The sequence below is a fragment of the Panthera onca genome, chromosome E1 (assembly GCF_046562875.1).
Source record: "Panthera onca isolate mPanOnc1 chromosome E1, mPanOnc1 haplotype 2, whole genome shotgun sequence".
NCBI classification, from domain to species: domain Eukaryota; kingdom Metazoa; phylum Chordata; class Mammalia; order Carnivora; family Felidae; genus Panthera; species Panthera onca.
This window is the reverse complement of record NC_138352.1, coordinates 24,177,833-24,197,607: the sequence shown is the minus strand read 5'-3', so window position 1 is coordinate 24,197,607 and position 19,775 is coordinate 24,177,833. Positions and strand designations below refer to the sequence as shown.

The 19,775-nt window shown below is 44.5% G+C and overlaps 1 long non-coding RNA gene across 9 annotated transcripts in view; it reads left to right on the top strand.

Annotated features, from left to right (window-relative positions):
- The window catches only part of LOC132688293 (uncharacterized), a 228,654-nt gene that overhangs the window by 8,610 nt on the left and 200,269 nt on the right, over positions 1-19,775 (top strand). For 6 of the 9 annotated variants that reach the window (XR_013552092.2, XR_013552090.2, XR_013552089.2 and 3 more), the window contains exon 2: positions 10,405-10,882. This is a non-coding gene — a long non-coding RNA (uncharacterized LOC132688293). Of the gene's footprint in view, positions 1-10,404; positions 16,279-19,775 lie in introns of those variants that run through there. The other 3 variants (XR_014136051.1, XR_009614476.3, XR_009614471.3) reach the window with 3 other exon arrangements.

Here is a 19,775-nt window from a genome sequence, read left to right as displayed (position 1 = left end):
CACAGAGGCCGCTTGAAGCATTCGGTGGCCTTTCTACTTGGAACGAGTTCCCGGGCTCAGGAAAGCAGGTCAGCAGCAAAGCTGGCTTAAGACAGGAAGGGGGTCTGCTCTGGGAAGAACCACCCTGGAGCATTGCCCTGCAGCCCTGGCCGAGTGTGAGCTAGAACTACAATCAGGAACAGGAGCTCTTAGGTTCCTGCCTTGTATCTATCTGTCCCCTTCCTCTCCTGCTAGGCAGATGGGTCCCCTGTCCGGTAGAAAGGAACATCACAGTAAGTGAAAATGTGACTCCCTTATCACAGTAACAAGAGACCTCTCCATACTTAAGAAATGTGCAGCCTTTACTAAGGGACTGTACTACGGTAATAAACAAAGCCGCAGACCTATATGGCTTGACACAAACCAAAGGTTTACGTCTTGCTCACTTCAAGCTTAGTGCGGGCTGGGTGACTTCAGGATTACCGTCCTCCAAGCAGGACTTCAAGAATCCAGGCTGTTTCCACCTTGTGACTCCACCATTCTCAGGATATGGCCTCTATGGTCACCACCTCAGAGGAAGAGAATGTGAAAGACTCACATATGCTCTTAATTCCCTCTGATCATACGTGGTAAATGTCTCTGACGTTCCCAGCTCACTGCTCGGAACTGATCAGATGGCCCCACCCAACGTAACTGCAATGCATGAAAAAACACCAGCTTTCTGTGTTAGGAGAGAGAATATCGCAGGCTGTTCATTCTCTGCACCGTAATCTATGGCTGTAACGTAATCCCAGACATAGTGCCTAAATGATTCCAAAGTGTTTGAGGAAGAATAATGAGCGAGAACAGCTAAGAAAAGTCAGAAAACAAAACGGAATAAGATAGGGCTCTCCACTAAGGTATTAATACGTCTGGAAAGTGACCAATTGCAGGGCGCCTGGGTGGCTCCGTCTGTGGAGCGTCAGACCTCAGCTCAGGTCATGATCTCGCAGTCTGTGGGTTCGGGCCCCGCGTCAGGCTCTGTGCTGACAGCTCAGAGCCTGGAGCCTGCTTGAAATTCTGTGTCTCCTCTTTCTCTCTGCTCCTCCCCCGCTCATGCTCTGTCTCTCTCAAAAGTAAATAATAAAACATTTTTAAAAATTTTTAAAAAAAGAAAGTGACCAATAGCTAAAATAACTTGGTGGTACTTGCCCAAGAATAGATACCAAGACCACTGAAACAGAATGAAAAGAATGAGGACAGACCAAAGACTATGTAAGTATCTAGCATATTTAGATAAGGGCGATAGGTTAAATCAGTATGGAAAAGAGTGCATATATATATATATATATATATATATATATATATGTATATATGTGTATATATTTTTATTTTTATACGTACATATGTACGTAAATTTTTATCTAAATTCAAATTAACATATGGTATAATAGTAGTTTCGGGTATACAATACAGTGATTCAACACTTGTGTATAACACCCAGTGCTCATCACAACAAATTAGAATGTTTATACTAAAAACTGGGTAGGAACCACTGACTCATCACATGAGAAAAAAATGTTATGTCTATACCTCACACTACTCTCTAAAGTTTATTCCAGATAGATTAAAAATTTTAAATGAGTTAATAAAAGAACAAATAAGCTTGGGAAGGATAGTCCAAGTACAGCTTAAATCATAGAATCCATAAAGATTAAGGTGTGTGCATTTTTTAACCTAAAAATCTCAAACTTTTCTGTGTTCCAAAGAACAAATCAAGTCAAAAGGCAATCAAAAATGGGGGAAAATTGCATCGCACAGGACAGACAAGGAAATACTGCTATTGAGATGTGAACAGCCTTAGAGATAAATACTAAATGCACAAAAGCATATGAACAGAGAGGAAGATACACATTTTTTCAATAAATATGATAAAAACTTCAGTATCATTGGGGTGCCTGGGTGGCTCAGTTGGTTGAGCGTCCGACTTCAGCTTAGGTCATGATCTCCCGGCTGGTGAGTTTGAGCCCCGTGCCGGGCTCTGTGCTGACAGCTCAGAGCCTGGAGCCTGCTTCCGATTCTGCGTCTCCCTCTCTCTCTGCCCCTCCCCTGCTCGCACTCTGTCTCTCTCAAAACAAATAAACGTTAAAAATTTTTAAAAAATAAAACAAACAAAAAAAACTTCAGTATCATTAATGTAAGAGAAGCACAAATTTAAAAAAGTGATATAATGCAAAGATATCTTTTGAATTGGCAAAGATTAAAAAAAAAAGAATAGTTATCAGTCAGTGCTATTAAATGTAGGATGATGAGGAACAGGATCTTGTGTACTCTCTAGAAGAAGCCTCCAAAAGTTCTAATCTGTGCATTCTGCTTGTAAGGATTTATCCTTACAATGGATTGGTAGAAACAATTGTCTATGAAAATAGTCACTCAAGCTCAATTTCAGGAGCAAAAATTACATTTGAGAGCAGCCCAAAGGTTCAGTTCCCGGTAAATCTCCAATAATACGTCTTGACTAAATAAATTATTTTATGTCCATATGCTCAGACATTGTAAATATCGTTGTAAAGGCTGTTTATGGGCATTAAAACGTTCATAGGCTCTTTTTGAATGAACAATGCAGGTTACCTACGCTATGTTCCTGTTTTAATTCTGTAGACTTTATACATGCATTAAAAATTCTAGAAGCATGTGTTCAAAATTAGCGGTGGTTACTTCTGGTTGGGAGAATTAAGGCCATTTTAAATGTTCCTTTTGATTGTATTTTAAAACATATCATATAATAAGCATGCCTTAATTAAAAAATGGACACGGGAGAGGGGAAAATAATTGTGGACTCCTGGACTCCCGGAGCGCCCACTGCCAAGATCTGGAACGTGGGTCAACAAAAGAGAACACCCGTTTTGCCCTCATGGCTCCCTAAAAACACATATTTCAGAGTTGGCTGCGTGCTTTGTGGGCAGCTCTGTATTCCAAGGGCTGAGTTTTGCAAACAAGCTTAGCAAAGTACAGCGTGTGCCCCTTCAGGTGGTTTTTGGAGCTCATCAGGTATGAGTAACACTAGCTCATTTATCTCTGGATGAGTTCGTGTGGAGCACGGAGGTGCTGACAGACCCTGAGCAGAGAACAATGTTTATTTATACCTGCACACAATAATTCATGTCTCTCTAAATGTGGGACTCTCTCCTCATTTGCTCACAGTTTGCAAACATTTGCAGTTCTCTCCACTGGTGATCCCTCGTTTGGTTTGGCTGGGCTTGCGCAAACGGCGAGGGAGCATGACAGAGAGTGGAGCTGAATGCTGTGATTCATTCACAGAAAGGGAGCATTTGCTTCCACTGATGTATGTGGGGCACGCCGAGATCTCTGGACTTGGTTTTGCACCTTGACAACTGATTAATATCTGCATTGTCTGCACTGTAGAAGAAGTTTTTAGCTGTGTGTGTGCGTGTGTGTGTGTGTGTGTGTGTGTGTGTGTATTGCCAGTTGGGATCCTGCATTTGTGGCTATCGAAAGCCTCTACAGAATGAACATTCCTATAAGCCAGCGTTTATTATGGCAAATTTCAAATATATAAAAAGCAAAGAAACTTGTATGATAACCCTCCCCCAATATGGGGTGGGGTAATTGCGTCAGCAGTCATCGACACGTGGCCGATCTTATCTTCTCTGTAATTCCAGCTGCCCCCCCCCCCCCCACCAGCCAGCACACCAACTGTTAAACCCTGCTAATGTCAATGGAGGTGGAGTTCAAGTCGCAAGTCCAGGTAATTGTGAATTGTAGGGTGAGAAAGAATAGAGTAAAAGAGTGGGGAGCCCGATAGACCTGATCTGCATCAGGCTTGACCACTGTAATTTGCTGGTTGACTGATCTTAGGCCGTTGAACTTTTCTGACCCTCATCTGTAAAATGGCATTATAGTGTATAATTTGTCGGACAGCTAAATTAAACCCGTGGTACCCTTAAAGTACCATCCCCTGTATCCAGCAGGTACTTACTTGTTACGTGATTACTGTTTCTATGCCTCTATCTAGAGTAGTCCATCTGAAGTCTAGAAAGTCCTCCACACGATTAAAGTTCCTAAAGAGGCCGATGAATAATCATTACCCACTTGCTGAGGTCGTTAATCAGGAATGAGTACCTTTTGGGAGCAAAATATGGAACTAGCCATTATATTTAGCATAAGCTGCTTGCTGCCTTCTCGATGTAAACGGCAAATACCACCTACCAACATTGTGCAAAATTTCACCAACATCTGCCTGAACAAATGAAAGGAAATCCGCACCCCCCCACCCCCCTTGGCTAGCCATTTCTTTGGGTGAATTCTGTAGGGGTAAATAAGGCGATCATCATGCCCTCATCAGCCGAGCCGATTAGTTTTCAGCCTCGGTTGTCAGTCTGCCAACGAAAAACAGAGCAGGTACACTTCGGTGGGAAGTTAGGGTGTTAGGGAAGGTAGGAAGCCTGAGGTTGGGGTGCGGGGACAGTGGGGCTTTGATCGGGTGGGGGAGATACGGGAGCATGACTCACCTGGAGAATGTGTGCTGAATGGGGAGAAAAGTCACTGAACTTGGCCACAGGGAACACCGTGGATAAATGTCAAACCGTGTCCCAATCCAGTTCGGGGTGTGGGGTGAACACAGCGCAACCTCCCAGCTCAAAATCAAGAGTGATATGTCCTGGTAGAGGCCCATTCGTTTCTTAATCGTTCTTCCCAATGAGTTTCTGGTCCGAGGCAAGCCACGCTGCCCTAATAAGTATTCTTATCATCTTGGCTTTGAGACATGGGTTTGTCTCTCGTGTTGAAAGGATCTATCTGTCATTACCGTGCCGTGGCAGGCACAGAAGCCCGCTTGCGTAGATCTGCTTCAAGGAAGGTCCCGCTGATCGCCGGGATGGGGAGTGCGTGAGATCGAGCCCCATGCGCACCATGGAGCCTGCTTAAGATTCTCTTCTCTCTCTCTTTCTCTCCATCTTCTCTCCCCGACCCCGGCCCCTCCCCTGCTCACACACACTCCCTCTCTCTCAGAAAAAATAAATAAAATTAAAAAACAACTTGGCATTGTGATGCTGTTCCTTCATCCCGGAATTAACCTTTCAGAATTTTCTTTACAAGCCCCACAGTTCTCTTGGCCATGTCTTTTGTTGCCAAATAGACAATGACCTATCCCTTCCCGGCCTTCTTTCCGGAATGAAGAAGATGATTCTTTCATTCTGCCCTTCTCTAGCAATGCCTTGACCTTTTAACTTTTCCTTCTCCAAGTATACTTTTCTTGAAGGTTTTCAATAGTTTTCTTTAAAGGGGCGTCTCACATGCAATCAAGACAAGGAAAGTTTCTGTTGAAGTTATCTGAGTCCACATGTCACATTCGTTATTTAGTTCAGCCACGAGTCAACATTTCTTTATAGGGGCCCAGCATCCAATAGGGATTGTATTTCATTGCTAACAGTGTTTCAAATGAAGTAGTTCTAAAAAAAGGAAATGTAGGGGCGCCTGGGTGGCTCAGTCAGTTGAGCATCCGACTTTGACTCAGGTCAAGATCTCACGGTCCGTGGTTTTGAGCTCCCGCATCGGGCTCTGTGCAGGCAGCCCGGAGCCCGGAGCCTGCTTCGGATTCTGCGTCTCCCTCTCTCTCTGCCCCTCCCCTGCTCATGCTCTGTCTCTCAAAAATAAATAAATGTGAAAAAAACTTTTTTTTTTTTAATTAAAAAAAAAAGGAAACTTAACGAACCGCAGGATGTGACAGCCTCCAAGCTGTGTGACGCTCTGTATTCTGGGATTCCCTTTCCCATGTGTCCCTGGTTAGAGTGGGTTGCACAGAGGTTCTTGGGGAAATGTGGGGAGGAGAAGGGCCACGGCAGCCATCCTGTGTTCTCGGGTCACCCGAGAACGCGGCTGTTTCGTATATCTGCTGGCCCACCTCATTGATGTGAGGACCCACACTCGTTCCACCTTTTCTCGGATCCTCTTAGCTTCTTGGATGCCCGGGTCAGGTGTGTGCATTTAGCTCCACCGTGAAAGTCCCCAGTGTCTAAGGGCTGTTTCCACCTCTCAGGTCAGTAAGGCCTAACACGGGCCCAGTCTGTCCCAAGGACTCCAGATGGTGCCGGAGTGTTCTGGTTGGTCTTTCATCTCATTTCCATCTTTCCTTCTCAGCTGCGTGCAGCCTCTAGCTTCAGGTACAAGGACCACAGCCTTACAGATAGGGCTTAACCTGCTCGCGAAGTTACTCAAGGTCCAGTCTCTGTCACGGGACACACACACACACACACACACACACACATTAGTGATGCTGCTTCTCCGATGGAACCTTACCTCATGCTCTGCAATGGTGGTCCCATCCCGTCGTGAGGGATTCAGCCCCCTTGCCGTCTGGCTCAGCCACCCTTAATACAAGAGCTTGAAGCCTCAAGATCCCAAGGTGTAGACACCGTACCGTGGTCATCGTTTTCTGTTCCCTGCAAAAAAGATGGGGAAGAAGAGGAAGCCAAGAAAAAAAAAAAAAAGGGAGGTTTCCCTGAAGCCTCGCTCAACAACCACCATAAACATCCTTCCTCTTCTCCCCCAACTTCAGGAGAGGATGGGAAGTGGAGTTGTTTAAATCGGTCACTTCTGAGGATTTTGTTAGACGAATGTGGAGAAGTCAGTGTCTGTCTTACCTGCTTCAGATTCCGTGTCTCCGTCTCTCCCTCCCGCCGGAGATGGGAAAGGTGCGTGGCCTTAACCCTGGGGGCATGAAGTCCTGAAGTCTAAACTACGTCTGTACGTACCTTCGAGCAACAGCTAGTTGAATAGAACAGAACAGCAAGCGTAACATGGGCTCCATACAAGCGTGCACTTGAAATTAAACGTCTAAGAGGGAGAGGGAGGATGGGAATTAGCTTATGTGGCATTTTTGTAAAGGGGGCGATACGCTTACCGGGGGAGAGTCTTCCGGAAGAGATCACTTTACCCCCTGTGACCATTTGCGTTGTGTGCTTTAGATTTCAGGCTGTGTGTCTAAATCGGGATGCACGTGACGTGTGTGCTTCTGTAAAAGCAAAAGGCGATGTGTATTTTTCCTTACTTTTGACTTGTAAATCAGAGAGATGTTGTTGCTGTTATACCGAACGCTTGTAAATACAGAAAACATTTGTTTTAATCCATATTAGAAAAAAATATGTATCTTAATTAGGAAACTTTATAACACTTCCCAAGACTTTTCTATGACTGTCCCCTTCAAATAAGAACTAGGGCAAATTTGGTATAAATGCTGGGGAGCTGAAGAAAGTTTAGAAGGGGAGCCAAATAGGAAAATTACTGTATTAATTCTTTTTCATTCGTCTCTTCCAACTATTGGAAGAGAAGAAAGCCAGAGACCTTTATTTACATGCCTGTATTTATTTACCAGGCTGCTGCTTTTTTAAAATGGGTCGAAATGTCCCATTTTGTTTGAAACGTCTTTTTTTATACAAGTGTACCTTTTCATTGGGGCGCAAAACGAATTTGTTTCTTGAAAATGAGAAGACAAACATGCTGAGCTTAGGTAACTTAAGATGTTTAAACAATTTTTTAAGACTTATTTATTTTTGAGACAGAGACAGAGCACGTATGGGGGAGGGGCAGAGAGAGAGGGAGACACAGAATCCGAAGCAGGATCCAGGCTCCGAGCTGTCAGCACAGAGCCCGATGCGGGGCTCGAACTCATGGACCGTGAGATCATGACCTGAGCCAAAGTCAGACACTTAACTGACTGAGCCACCCAGGTGCCCCAAGATGGTTTAAACATTAACAGAATAATTGGAACTTAATGCAGACTATTATTTTACCAATAAATTCTGAAATATTTGTACTATTAGCAAACTCTGTCTAGAATGTAAGAGGTCAGGATATTTCCATTTAATATCAGAGAAATTTGAATTTGCTTAAGAATTCTTTAAATGTTGTTTTTGAGAATCATGCCATTTAAAAAAAATGTTTTTCTAAGGAACTACATCGTTTGCCAAGTTAAAAAATATGCACTTCGTGCTGATTAAAAGCATGATGTTAGGTAGTATTAGAAATCTCTGTCTCAAAATAAACAGTGGTGCCTGACTGGGCAGAAGGAAGGATAGCAGGTATGACTCAGCCTACAAATACAGGGAAGCAAAAATGTACCCTCTTTTATTTATTTTATTTCCTTTTTCCTGTAACCACTTATCTCCTTTTTTAAAAAAAAATTTTTTTATGTTTATTTGCTTTTGAGAGAGAGAGAGAATGAGAGCGTGAGCAGGGGAGAGTCAGAGAGAGAGGGAAACGCAGACCCTGAAGCAGGCTCCAGGCTCTGAGCTGTCAGCACAGACCCCGACGCGGGGCTTGAAACCATAAACCATGAGTTTGTGACCTGAGCTGAAGTCAGATGCTTAACCAACTGAGCCACCCAGGCGCCCCCTGTAACCACTTATCTTCTAACCCAAGCTCCTATTCTACCATCATGGAGGAAATTTAAACTTGGTCCACCGTGGGTCCCCCACCCTTTGCATTTTCCCCCGCTCCTCCCACCCCAAATTCTGGTAAGCTTCTATTATAAGAAGGTGTGCATTTGTGAGGAGAGGGGGCCACAGGTCAGGGAAAAACAGGTGTTGATCGTTGGGGCTCTGGTTCCAATTCCCCCCTCCCCAGCTAGCCTCCTCTGTGCATGCCCTCTCCTTCCTCCGTTTCCTTGTCTGTGAAGTTCATGATGGAGCTGGCCCTCTATCCCCCTGGGGGCAGCAGTTTCTCTGCTGCCCCTGCTCCCTGCTCCCATACAGGAAACAGCCAGAGGTAAGTTCCCTCTGCCCACATATGTCCCGTAACCATTTCTTCTCTAGAGTCTTCCTCTCTCCCCAGGAATCTCCATGGGGAAGCAGACCCAACTCCTCTCCTTACTTCCTGACCTTCCTTGGCCTAATTTAAGTGTGGAAAACAGAGCCTCCTGCTCAGGACCACCCCCACCCCCACCCCCGGGTCTCCGTGAGCATTTATGTTGCCCTTGCGCAAATCAGAAAAAGACACCCGTCTGGATGGTCCACACAGGAAACGGTGTGCCCTGTGGGTGGGCACAGCCACGCAGGCTCCCTGCTTGGTGAGCAGAAGTACCTTTGTGCAAAGAAAAAGTCCTCCTTCCTCTGGTGGAGATGGGCATCCCTCACCCACAATCCCGTTGCTTCTCTGATCACAGGGAAGAAAGTTTCCCGAAAGCGATGCTTCGGGAACACAGCTATTCAAAGCTCAAGAGTTGGAAAGAGATTCCTTTTTCTTTCCTTTTTCTCTTTTCTTAAATGTTTATTTATTTATTTTGTGAGAGTGGAGGTAGAGGAAGGAGCGGGGGAGGGGCAAAGAGAGAGAATCCCAAGCAGAGTCCAGACTGTCAGCGCAGAGCCCGACATGGGACTCAGACTCACGAACCGTGAGATCATGACCTGAGCCAAAACCGAGAGTCAGAGGTTTAACCGACTGGTCCACCCAGGTGCCCATCTTTCCTCTTTTTCTAATCACTTCTGTGCAGCAAACAGCCCAGAGTCACCTGACTGCTTTAGTGTGTGTGTGTGTGTGTGTGTGTGTGTGTGTGTGTGTGTGTGAGAGAGAGAGAGAGAGAGAGAGAGAGAGAGAGTATGTGTGAGATGGGGTTGGGGTGAAGGTTGCCGGCGAGGCAGTTTCTGCTGATCTCTTCATCCTTCTAGGCAATTGGAATTTTAATCTGGCCAAGAAAAACGATACACTTTCCTTCTCGCTTTTTCTGGAACTGAAACATTTGGAAGGGAACAAAAACAATTCTGACAGAATCTGTCTCAACTTTCAGTGTGAGACAAACACAGATTCCGTGTCAGGAGAAGTAAACAGAAGAATCAGCACGCCTATGGCCAGTAGTTCAAAACGAGGGGACCGAATGAGCCACACAGAAGTGTCCTCGTTGGAAACGAGCCCTCGTGAGGAATGAGATGTGTGTGGACACCTAAGCCATTAACAGCTCATAGTAGTTGTAATGCATAAAATTGCAACGCATTTTATTTTTCACATGAATATTTTACTGTAGGCAGAGTTAATAATCCCACTCTTGTCAGAGTGGCAGAAATAAGTACCTGACTGTGACGATGTTCAGATTTGGAGGGAAATAGGCAGAATCTGCCAGAAGCTTATTCCCGTAACAGACTTGGAAGCGTGTACAATTTTTCAGAATTCTCTTCTGGCTCTGGATTAGGCTCAGAGAAGTGTGTGCAGATCCTGGGGTTGTTTTCTGAAAGATGAAGAAAAACAAAGCTTCCTAAACACATGTGACTTGTCAGCCATCACCACCTGCTTGTTACGTTTGCCCGCCCATGACGACATTCCTGAGTGAGCCGGCCTATCTTCACATGAGCGATGGCTGCTCCCTGCTCCTTTCTGTCATTTTTTTTTAATGAATTTGTAATTTTTAGAAAATGTTTTATTTATTTACTTTCAGAGAAGAGAGAGAGAGTGTGAACGGAGGAGGGACAGACACACAGAATCAGAAGCAGACTCCAGTCTCTGAGCTGTCAGCACAGACCCCGATGCGGGGCTCAAACCCACGAGCCGCAAGATCACGACCCGAGCCGAAGCCGGATGGATGCTCAGCCGGCTGAGCCACCCAGGCGCTCCCCCCGCCCCCCACTCACTCCTTCTTCAGCTACGGCGATCCCGTAGAAATGATGCCCGGCTCAGACTTCTAGAAAGATATTCAAGCGTTTCTAGCAGCGTTTCTCGTGCTTCAAGTGCGTATGAGCCACCTGGGGAATTATGCAGATTTTTATGAATTTATTATGCAGGATTATGAGGTCTGAGTTTCTGCATTTGTGACACGCGTGTAGGTGACGCCAGGGCGCCTGCTTCAGGGACCGCACTTTGAGTAGCAGGGTTTTATGTGGCTGCGAGATGGAAGGTGTTGCTCTGCTGGGAACTTCAGGTAACCTCAGCTTGGTCTCCTTCCCCATCTTACCCACCCGAGTTCTGGTGGGCGGGGCCTCTCACGGTGCCAGCAAGTGGTCGTGCGCCTTAGGTCATTGGTGTGAACGGGATGGGTAGCAGGTCTGGGCAGGTGGCCGTGTCAGCGCTGCTCTGAGCAGGGGAGTGGCCCGTGTGCCAGGCCTGTTACACGTCTGGAGGGCACAGTGTATTCAGGGTGATTGCTTTCTCGAGGAGTCCGTTTGGATCATTATCGGGTGTAAAGCATGTCTGGGCTGGGCCACATCTCTGGCGAGGTCCCCGTATCAGGGGTGGTCGTCGTGCGCAGGCTCGAGGTCTGTGGAGCGTTTAATGCGTCTGGCCCGTTGTTGTCAGTCTCTCTGGACCGGTCAAGTTTTCAGCCTTTGTACTTTTCCTGCACCTCGTCGTAAGCCCGACAGAGGCCGTGCAGGTATCTCTCAATATCAGGAGTGCGGCACAAGGATGCATTTGGCAGGCAGGCTGGATTTCTGGAGGCCCAGAATGACCTTTCTGGCTCGGCCCTTCTGCAGAAGGAGTCATCCTCACGCTCTTAAAAGATGTCAGACTCTGCTCCCGCTCGTGTTCCATGCCCGTTCCCACCCCAGATGTTCCACACACGGGAAGATGTCTCCGGGGAGCCTCAGGAAAGGGCCACCTTTGCCAGATTCAGAAGGCTTCTCTGCTTTCTCCCCTCCCCACCCCAAAAAAAAAACCCCGACAAATAAAGCGACTGCCCTCTCCCACCTCCTATCTGTAGGCTTTATCCTAGTCGGGAAAGTTCAGAAAAGCACAGAGCCCCTCTCTTTCCCCAGCCCCCATCTCTGGGCATCAGTTTCCCCACCGGTAAAATGGGGAGGATCGTTCTGACCTGTGGGGTTTGGGGGAGGGTAAAATCATGTCACATGTGGAGCGACTTGTCTCTGCATCGGGTAAAATAATAAAGGGCGGCAATTAATTTATTTTGGCCGTAAAAGCTCTGAAGAGGCACATGGTGAAAACGAGGCTCAGCTGAACCTCAGGGACACATAACTAAGATTTGTATGGAGAGCCACCATATAATCTCTTGTCCAAACTGGAACACCTTTGAACACCGTTCTTTTTTTTTTTCTTTTCCTTACTTTTTTTCTTTTTTTTCTTTTTTCTTTGTTTTTTGAAATTTACATCCAAATTAGTTAGCACCTAGCGCAACAATGATTTCAGGAGTAGATTCCTTAGCGCCCCTCCCCCATTGAGCCCATCCCCCCTCCCACAGCCCCTCCAGTAACCCTCAGTTTGTTCTCCATATTTAAGAGTCTCTTCTGTTTTGTCCCCATCCCTGTTTTTATATTCTTTTTGTTTCCCTTCCCTCATGTTCATCTGTTTTGTCTCTTAAAGTCCTCATGTGAGTGAAGTCATATGATTTTTGTCTTTCTCTGACTGACTCATTTCACTTAGCATAATCCCCTCCGGTTCCATCCACGTGGTTGCAAATGGCAAGATTTCATTCCTTTTGATTGCCGAGTAATAATCCACTGTATATACATCCCACATCTTCTTTATCCATTCATCCATCAGTGGACATTTGGGCTCTTTCCATACTTTGGCTATTGTCGATAACACTGTTATAAACATTGGGGTGCATGTGTCCCTTCGAAACAGCATACTTGTATCCTTTGGGTAAATGCCTAGTAGTGCAATTGCTGGGTCGTAGGGTAATTCTATTTTTAGTTGTTTGAGGAACCTCCATACTGTTTTCCGGAGTGGCTGCACCAGCTTGCATTCCCACGAACACTGTTCTGTATTTAGCTATTAGTAACTGTGAGAGTATGACAGCTGTAAACAGACCTTCAGCAGGATGCATGCTCATCCAGTTTATGTACAATTTAAGTTTTTTTTTTAACGTTTATTTATTATCAAGAGCAGAGAGAGACAGAGCATGAACATGGGAGGGGCAGAGAGGGGGGAGACACAGAATCCGAAGCAGGCTGCAGTCTCTAAGCTGTCAGCACAGAGCCCGACGCGGGGCTCGAACTCACAGACCGTGAGATCGTGGCCTGAGCCGAAGTCAGAAGCTTAACCGACTGAACCACCCAGGCGCCCCATGTACAATTTAAGTTTTAAAAAAAATCCGTAGTTCACATTCTCAAAGAAAACTGGAGAGGCCATTGCTCACTTATCAAAAAGAATCCGAGATAAGGAAGATATAAAGTAAAGAGGGAATTAGAAACGATCAATGAAAGTCCATAGAAACAGGGAACGGAAGACTGGAGGCTACAGAAAATTAAACCAGTGGCTTGGGGGGAAAGTGCAAGTTCTAGAACTAACAGACAGAAAAAAACTGAAGATTATCTGAAAAAAAGACACAAGAAATGGTACTGACACAACCAGACAGCCATATGCAAACATAATGAGTCTAGACACAGGCCTCACACCTTGTGCAAAAATTAACTCCAAATGGATCAGAGCTCTACATGTAAAATGCACAACCATAAAACTTCCAGAAGACACATAGGGGAAAAATCTAGACCACCTTGGGTTTGGTGATGACTTCTTTAGATACAACGCCATTTGAGAACTCCTGCTTTCCAAAAGGTCATAATGAAAAGCACGAGAAGACAGGCCACAGACTGGGAGGAAATCTATGCCAAATACGTGTCAGCTAAAGGACTGGTGTTCAAGATTCAAGAGGAACTCCAAAAAAAAAAAAAAAAAAAAAAGATTCAAGAACTCTGAAAACTGAAAAATGAGAGGGGCGCCTCAGTGGCTCAATCGGTTAAGCATCCGACTTTGACTCAGATCATGATCTCATGATCCGTGAGTTCAAGTCCCATGTCGGGCTCTGCAGTGATAGCTCGGAGCCTGGAACCTGCTTCGGATTCTGTGTCTCACTCTCTCTCTGCCCCTTTCCACTTGCACTCTGTCTCTTGTCTGTCTGTCTCTCTCAAAAATGTGAACAGACCCCTCACCAAAGAAGATCTACAAATGGCAAAGAAACAGAAGATGCTCCACATCATATGTCACCGGGGAAATGAGGGGTCCCTGGGTGGGGGGAAATGTAAATGAAAACAATGAGGGGTCCCTGGGTGGCTCAGTCAGTTAAGCGTCCGACTTGAGCTCAGGTCACGATCTTGCGGCTCATGGGTTTGAGCCCCAGGTCAGTGTTTGCGCGGGCAGTGCGGAGCCTGTTTGGGATTCTCTCTCTTTCTGCCCCTCCCCAACTCATTCCCTCCCTCTCTCTCTCTCTCTCTCTCTCTCTCAAAAGTAAAGAAACAAACTTTAAAAAGAAAAACGAGTTACTACTCCACACCTATTAGAACCAAAATTCAGAATTTTGATGGCATTAAATGCTGGTGAGGACGTGGAGGGACAGGAGCTCTGATTCATTGCCGGGTGGGAATGCAAAATAACACAGCCACTCTGGAAGACAGTTTGGCACTTCCTTACCAAAGAAGCTAACTATATTCTTACCCGATGATCCAGCAATCGGGCTCCTTCAGCTGAAAACTTGTGTTCACATAAAAGCCTGCACACAGATGCTGTTAGAAGCTTTGTTCGTAATCGCCAAATCTTGGAAGCAACCAAAGATGTCCTTCAGCAGGTGAATGGATAAACAAACTGTGATCCATCCGGACAAAGAACTATTAAGCAATAAAACAATAAATAAATCAGGAGCCATGAAGCCATTAAAAGGCATCGAGGAACCTTGAATGCATATTGCTAAGGGACAGCAGCCAATGTGAAGAGGCAGGGTACTTTATGATTCCAATTATGTGATATCCCGGGAAAGATAAAACTGTGGAGACAGTAAAAAGATCAGAAGTTGCCAAGGAATAAGGGGGCGGGTACGAGGGAGGGATGAAGAAATGGATTGCACAGATGATTTTTAGAAAAATGAAACTATTATTCTTTAGGTCATCGTATTGGTGAATGCATGCCATTATATACTTATCAGAAGCCTATAGAAGGTAGTACAGCAAGAGTGAACCCTAATGTGTAGACTTGAGTTAGTATTAATGTATTGATACGGGTTCACAGGTTGCAAGAAATGACCACCCCAACTCAAGATTACTTTTCTCTCAATTTTTTTTTTTTTTTCTGAAAACCTAAAACTGCTTTTTAAAATTTGATTCATCTGGGGCGCCTGGGTGGCTCAGTCGGTTAAGCGTCCGACTCTGGCTCAGGTCATGATCTCACAGTTTGTGAGTTCGAGCCCCGTGTCGGGCTCTGTGCTGACAGCTCGGAGCCTGGAGCCTGCTTCCGATTCTGTGTCTCCCTCTCTCTCTGCCTCTCCCCCACTCGTTCTCTGTCTCTTTCTGTCTCTCAAAAAATAAATAAAGGTTAAAAAAAAATTTTTAATATGTAATTCTGCAGGGGGAAAAAAGTAACCTCAGTATTTTATATCAAGCCAGTACGGTTTTATATGCAAATGCAACAGAGATATTCTTAGATACATTTAGGGATTCAGAAAATGCGCCTCATGTTATGCCTGTCCTGAAAAAAAAAAATGACCCGAAAATGTCCTGCTTACTAAATTGCAGCAAAGAATTCAAGAATAAGAGAATACTGCATAAAAAATGGCAATGTGTGATACCCATCCAGTATAAAAGCGTTAAAAAAAAGGTGACATTTAAGTGATCATAATTGCTGTGATCAAGGAGCAGTGTAAGCAAAAAGAACAAATCTTGAAAGAGACTATATCCCATATCATGAGATATTTACAAGTACTGATCATTTAGCAGCCACAAACTTTTCAATAAATTCCAAATCCTAGAAATTACACAGGCACAAAATACAAGAAAACTTAAAAGTTTCAGCACAAGCATAAACATACACACCAAAATGAAACTTCTTGGCAATTTAAAATTTTCTCAAAAAGCCTGAGACAAAGAAGAAATCAAAAAGCAATTTTGGACCAAGAAAATAATGGCAATTTCGAAGTTACGTATCACAGTCAGATGTGGATTAAGCTGCACCCAGAGATAAATTTATTACCTTGAGTACAATGAGAATAAATGAACTAAGATTTCAGTTCATCTCATCTTCTAGGATGCTTAGGCTCTGCTGTTTATTTGGTTGTGGCTAATTAATGAGAGCAAACCTCCTTGATGTCCTATGTCCTGCTGGCCTTTTCCCACAGACTCTTTATGTCCTGTGTCCTGCCGGCCTTTTCCCGCAAATGCCTGGGTGTTTATGGCAGTTCCTGCATTTGCTCCAGCTAAGAGTCTGGAACAATCTTGCCTAAATGGTGGCTTTCAAGTGCGGATTGGCCAGCACCCAGTGAGGGCCTCTGACATCATAGATGAGCTTCCTGAAGGACATACTGTCAGTATCTGCTTGATACTCTGCATATGGGATTATGTGTGCGTCTTCCCTGCTTGGGCTCTCTGCCTGTCTCTCTGTCTCTCAAAAATAAACAAACATTGAAATTAAAAAAAAAAATTTTTTTCCTTTAAAATGAGAAAGGTAATGTTTTTCATTTTGTAAAAAGCTGCTGTTGGATCTAAGAAGGTAAAGATTTTTTTTTTTTAATTTTTTGGTTTATTTATTTATTTTGAGAGAGAGAGACTCAGATAGCATGAGTGGGGGAGGGGCAGAGAGAGAGGGAGAGAGAATCCCAAGCGGACTCCTCACTGTCAGTGCAGAGCCTGACGGGGAGGGCTTGAATGCACACCGTGAGATCATGACCTGAGCCGAAATCAAGAGTCAGACGCTTAACCGACTGAGCCACCCAGGCGCCCTAGAAGGTGAAGAATTTTTAACGCGTATATAGGCCTATATCGATACAAATTGCCTAGCAGGGGCAGAGCCTTATTTGGTTGATTGATGCATTTAGTATTTGTATTTCCTACAGCTTGCATGTTTTCTAGCATCAAAGTTCTGCAGGGGTGGGCACATCTAACCAAAGGAAACTGTCTGTGTAAAAATGTTACGATTTTCACGTGTGGAACTGTTAATTGTAAATAAAATTTTGCCGAAAACAAATACTATCTGGATGTACTGTTTGGAACTGGGGCCACAGGGTAATTTGCGGGCTTGCCTCTCCTAGCCCTCATCATACTCTTAGGGAACATGCATTGTGAGGTTAACAGGAGGGTGGTGAGCAAGGAGGAATGAGTAACCTATATAAAGTACCAATATTTACCCTTTGAGCTGGGTTTGAGAGATCGCCTCCTCCTTTCCCAGGACGACAGTGGCCTCCATAAGGTTAACATCATTTCCTGAACCTGCAGGCCACAGTGGTCTGTCTTCTGTGTTCTCCTGGGGCCCCAACGAGGCCACAGGAGGGGCAGTGGGACACCCTTCACTCTAGCTAGGACAGTCACCAAAGAACCCAAAGAATTCCAAAGCTGCATTATTGACAAGTCAGAAGAGGACCCAAGCCTGTCTCTTGAAAGGGAGTACAGTATTAGAAATATGGGCATTTTTTTTAAAACCCAAAAATTCTTTTATGTGTACTGACTGTTCGTTTTAAAAAGAACCACAGCGTGTTTTCTTTTATAGACAGAAATGCATTATAAATAGCCATGGAAATGTCACATAGTGGAAATAGCCTACTAAGAGAATATTGCACACTTTGGGTATTTTGAAAGAAAAGAATTTAATGTTGCATCTGATTTTTTTTTTTTAACTGAAATTGTTTCCAGAATGTCCTCAGGATCCATAATTTCCTGTACTCACAGAAGAGTTATCAGATACTCGGAGCATGTTAACTAATTACTTTATCATAAAATTCTATGCCCCGTGTTCTAACTTCATCATTTATCTGGAAAATGCTTTGAAGATAATTTTCGTCTGCTACATTAAGAAAAGTCTTACAGTGCAGGATAAAGGGAATAATGGATTGGTATTGGATGAATCTGAGTAGTTGATATTACAAGGCTAAAAGATGGGAATTTTTGAAAATCAGAATAATCTAGCTTGCCTTTGGTATGCTTAGATCATTTATATGAGAAGTTTTCACTCCTTGATTGAGTCATCCATTCATTTATTCCTTCACTCCTTTATCAATTTAGTCAATTAAGTGCCTAGGCATTCGTCAGACCCTGAGCACATAAAAGCATCAAGACATGCTCTTGAGATTTCTGATGAGGGATACAAGCAGTGCCATTAGGACTGATTCTGGGGGCAACGAGAGCATAGAGAAAGAGCCACTAACCCGACCTTGGGGGATCACAGCCAAGGGACACAGGAGGAACATCACAGCAGAAACCCAAGCACAAATAGGGGCGCCTGGTTGGCTCAGTCGATTGAGCGTCTCACTTCAGCTCAGGTCATGATCTCACAGTTCACGGGTTCAAGCCCCATGTCGGGCTCCGTGCTGACAGCTCAGAGCCTAGAGCCTGCTTCGGATTCTGTGTCTCCCTCTCTTTCTGTTCCTCCCTCACTCATGCTCTGTCTTTCTGTCTCTCAAAAATAACTAAAACGTTAAAAAATTTTTTAGAAATCCAAGCACAAATAGGGTTTAAATAGGTGAGGGGAACAGGGTGTGAGGGCAAGTGAGAAGAGGGATGAGAGCCTAGAGGCTTAACTAGAGGTTCAGAAGGAGCTCTTTGATGACAGGGGTGTAGTGGGAAGGGTATAGGAGAGGTAGGGGAGGAGTGAGTCTTGAAGGGAGAGTCCAAATCTCGAAGGGCTTCCCACGTCTCAGAATTTGGATTTTATCCTTAGAGCAATGAACAGCCACTGAAGAGTTCTAAATAGCAGAGCAATGGAATCAGATTTGGTTTTAGGAAGACAATTCTAGATGCAGAATGAAAAAAATAAGGTGCAATCCAGTGACAATTTTAACGGGAAAACCAGTCAGGGGACTGTTAAAGCAATCAAGACAAGAGATTCCAGAGAAGATCCAGATAAGAGATACAGGTGACATCAACTGGAGTGTTGGTTTGGGGAACGGACAGAAGTAGATGAATTTATTCAGTGGTTCAGGTATAACTGACAGGGCTTAGAACAGACAGTGTAGGAAGTGCAGAGGAGGGAGGGGTTCAAGATGGGGCCCACGCTTGTGGCTTGGACGTCTGTGCAGATTGGGGTTCCATTCACTGAGGAGAAGGGAACACAGGGAGCACTGGAGGTTTGATAGTGGAAGGAAGAGAAGATGGTGAACTCCGTTTCGGGCAGTCTCGTTGAGCTCGGAGATGAAGAGTTTCGTCGGACAGGTGGGCGTGCCGACCTCAAGCGGACTAGAATGAAGCCATAGCAATGAATCAAATCAAATCAAATCACTTCTGGGGAGGGTTCAGCATAACAAGGCCCAGAACCGACACTAGTAAGGAGTATGTTTAAGGGGGGGGCGGGGGCAATCAGCAGAAGAAAAGATTATAGCCCAAAGAATATATTAAATGACACCACAAGGATGTAATTAGGAAAGCCAGAACGTGAGAAATTTTGCAGCCCATTGGGTTATATGACAATTAAGAGACAAAAACCAAATGCAAAGTGTGACTCTTGTTTAAACAAACTAAAAAAAACAAAACAAAACAAAACTTATGCGTAATTGGGGAAATTTAAACACTTCCTGGCTATTTGATGAGGCATTCGTGTTCATTTTTTCGGTACTCAGGCTATTGTGGTTATGTTTGTTTTTTTAAGGTTTTTTTTTGTTCTATTTTTTGTTGTGGTAAAATACACAGAATTTACCAACTCAACCGTTTTTCAATGTACAGTTCAGTGGTAATAGATAAATTTCTAATGTTGTGCAACATCACTACCATTGATCTCCACAGCTCTTTGGACCTTGCAAAACTGAGACTCTGTACCCATGAAACACTAATCCTCATTTCCCCATTCTTTGCAGCCCCCAGCAACTCCCATTCTCCTTTCTGTCTCTATAATTTTGACGACCCTAAGCATGTCATGTAAGTGGAATCCTAGAGTATTTGTCTTTCTGTGAT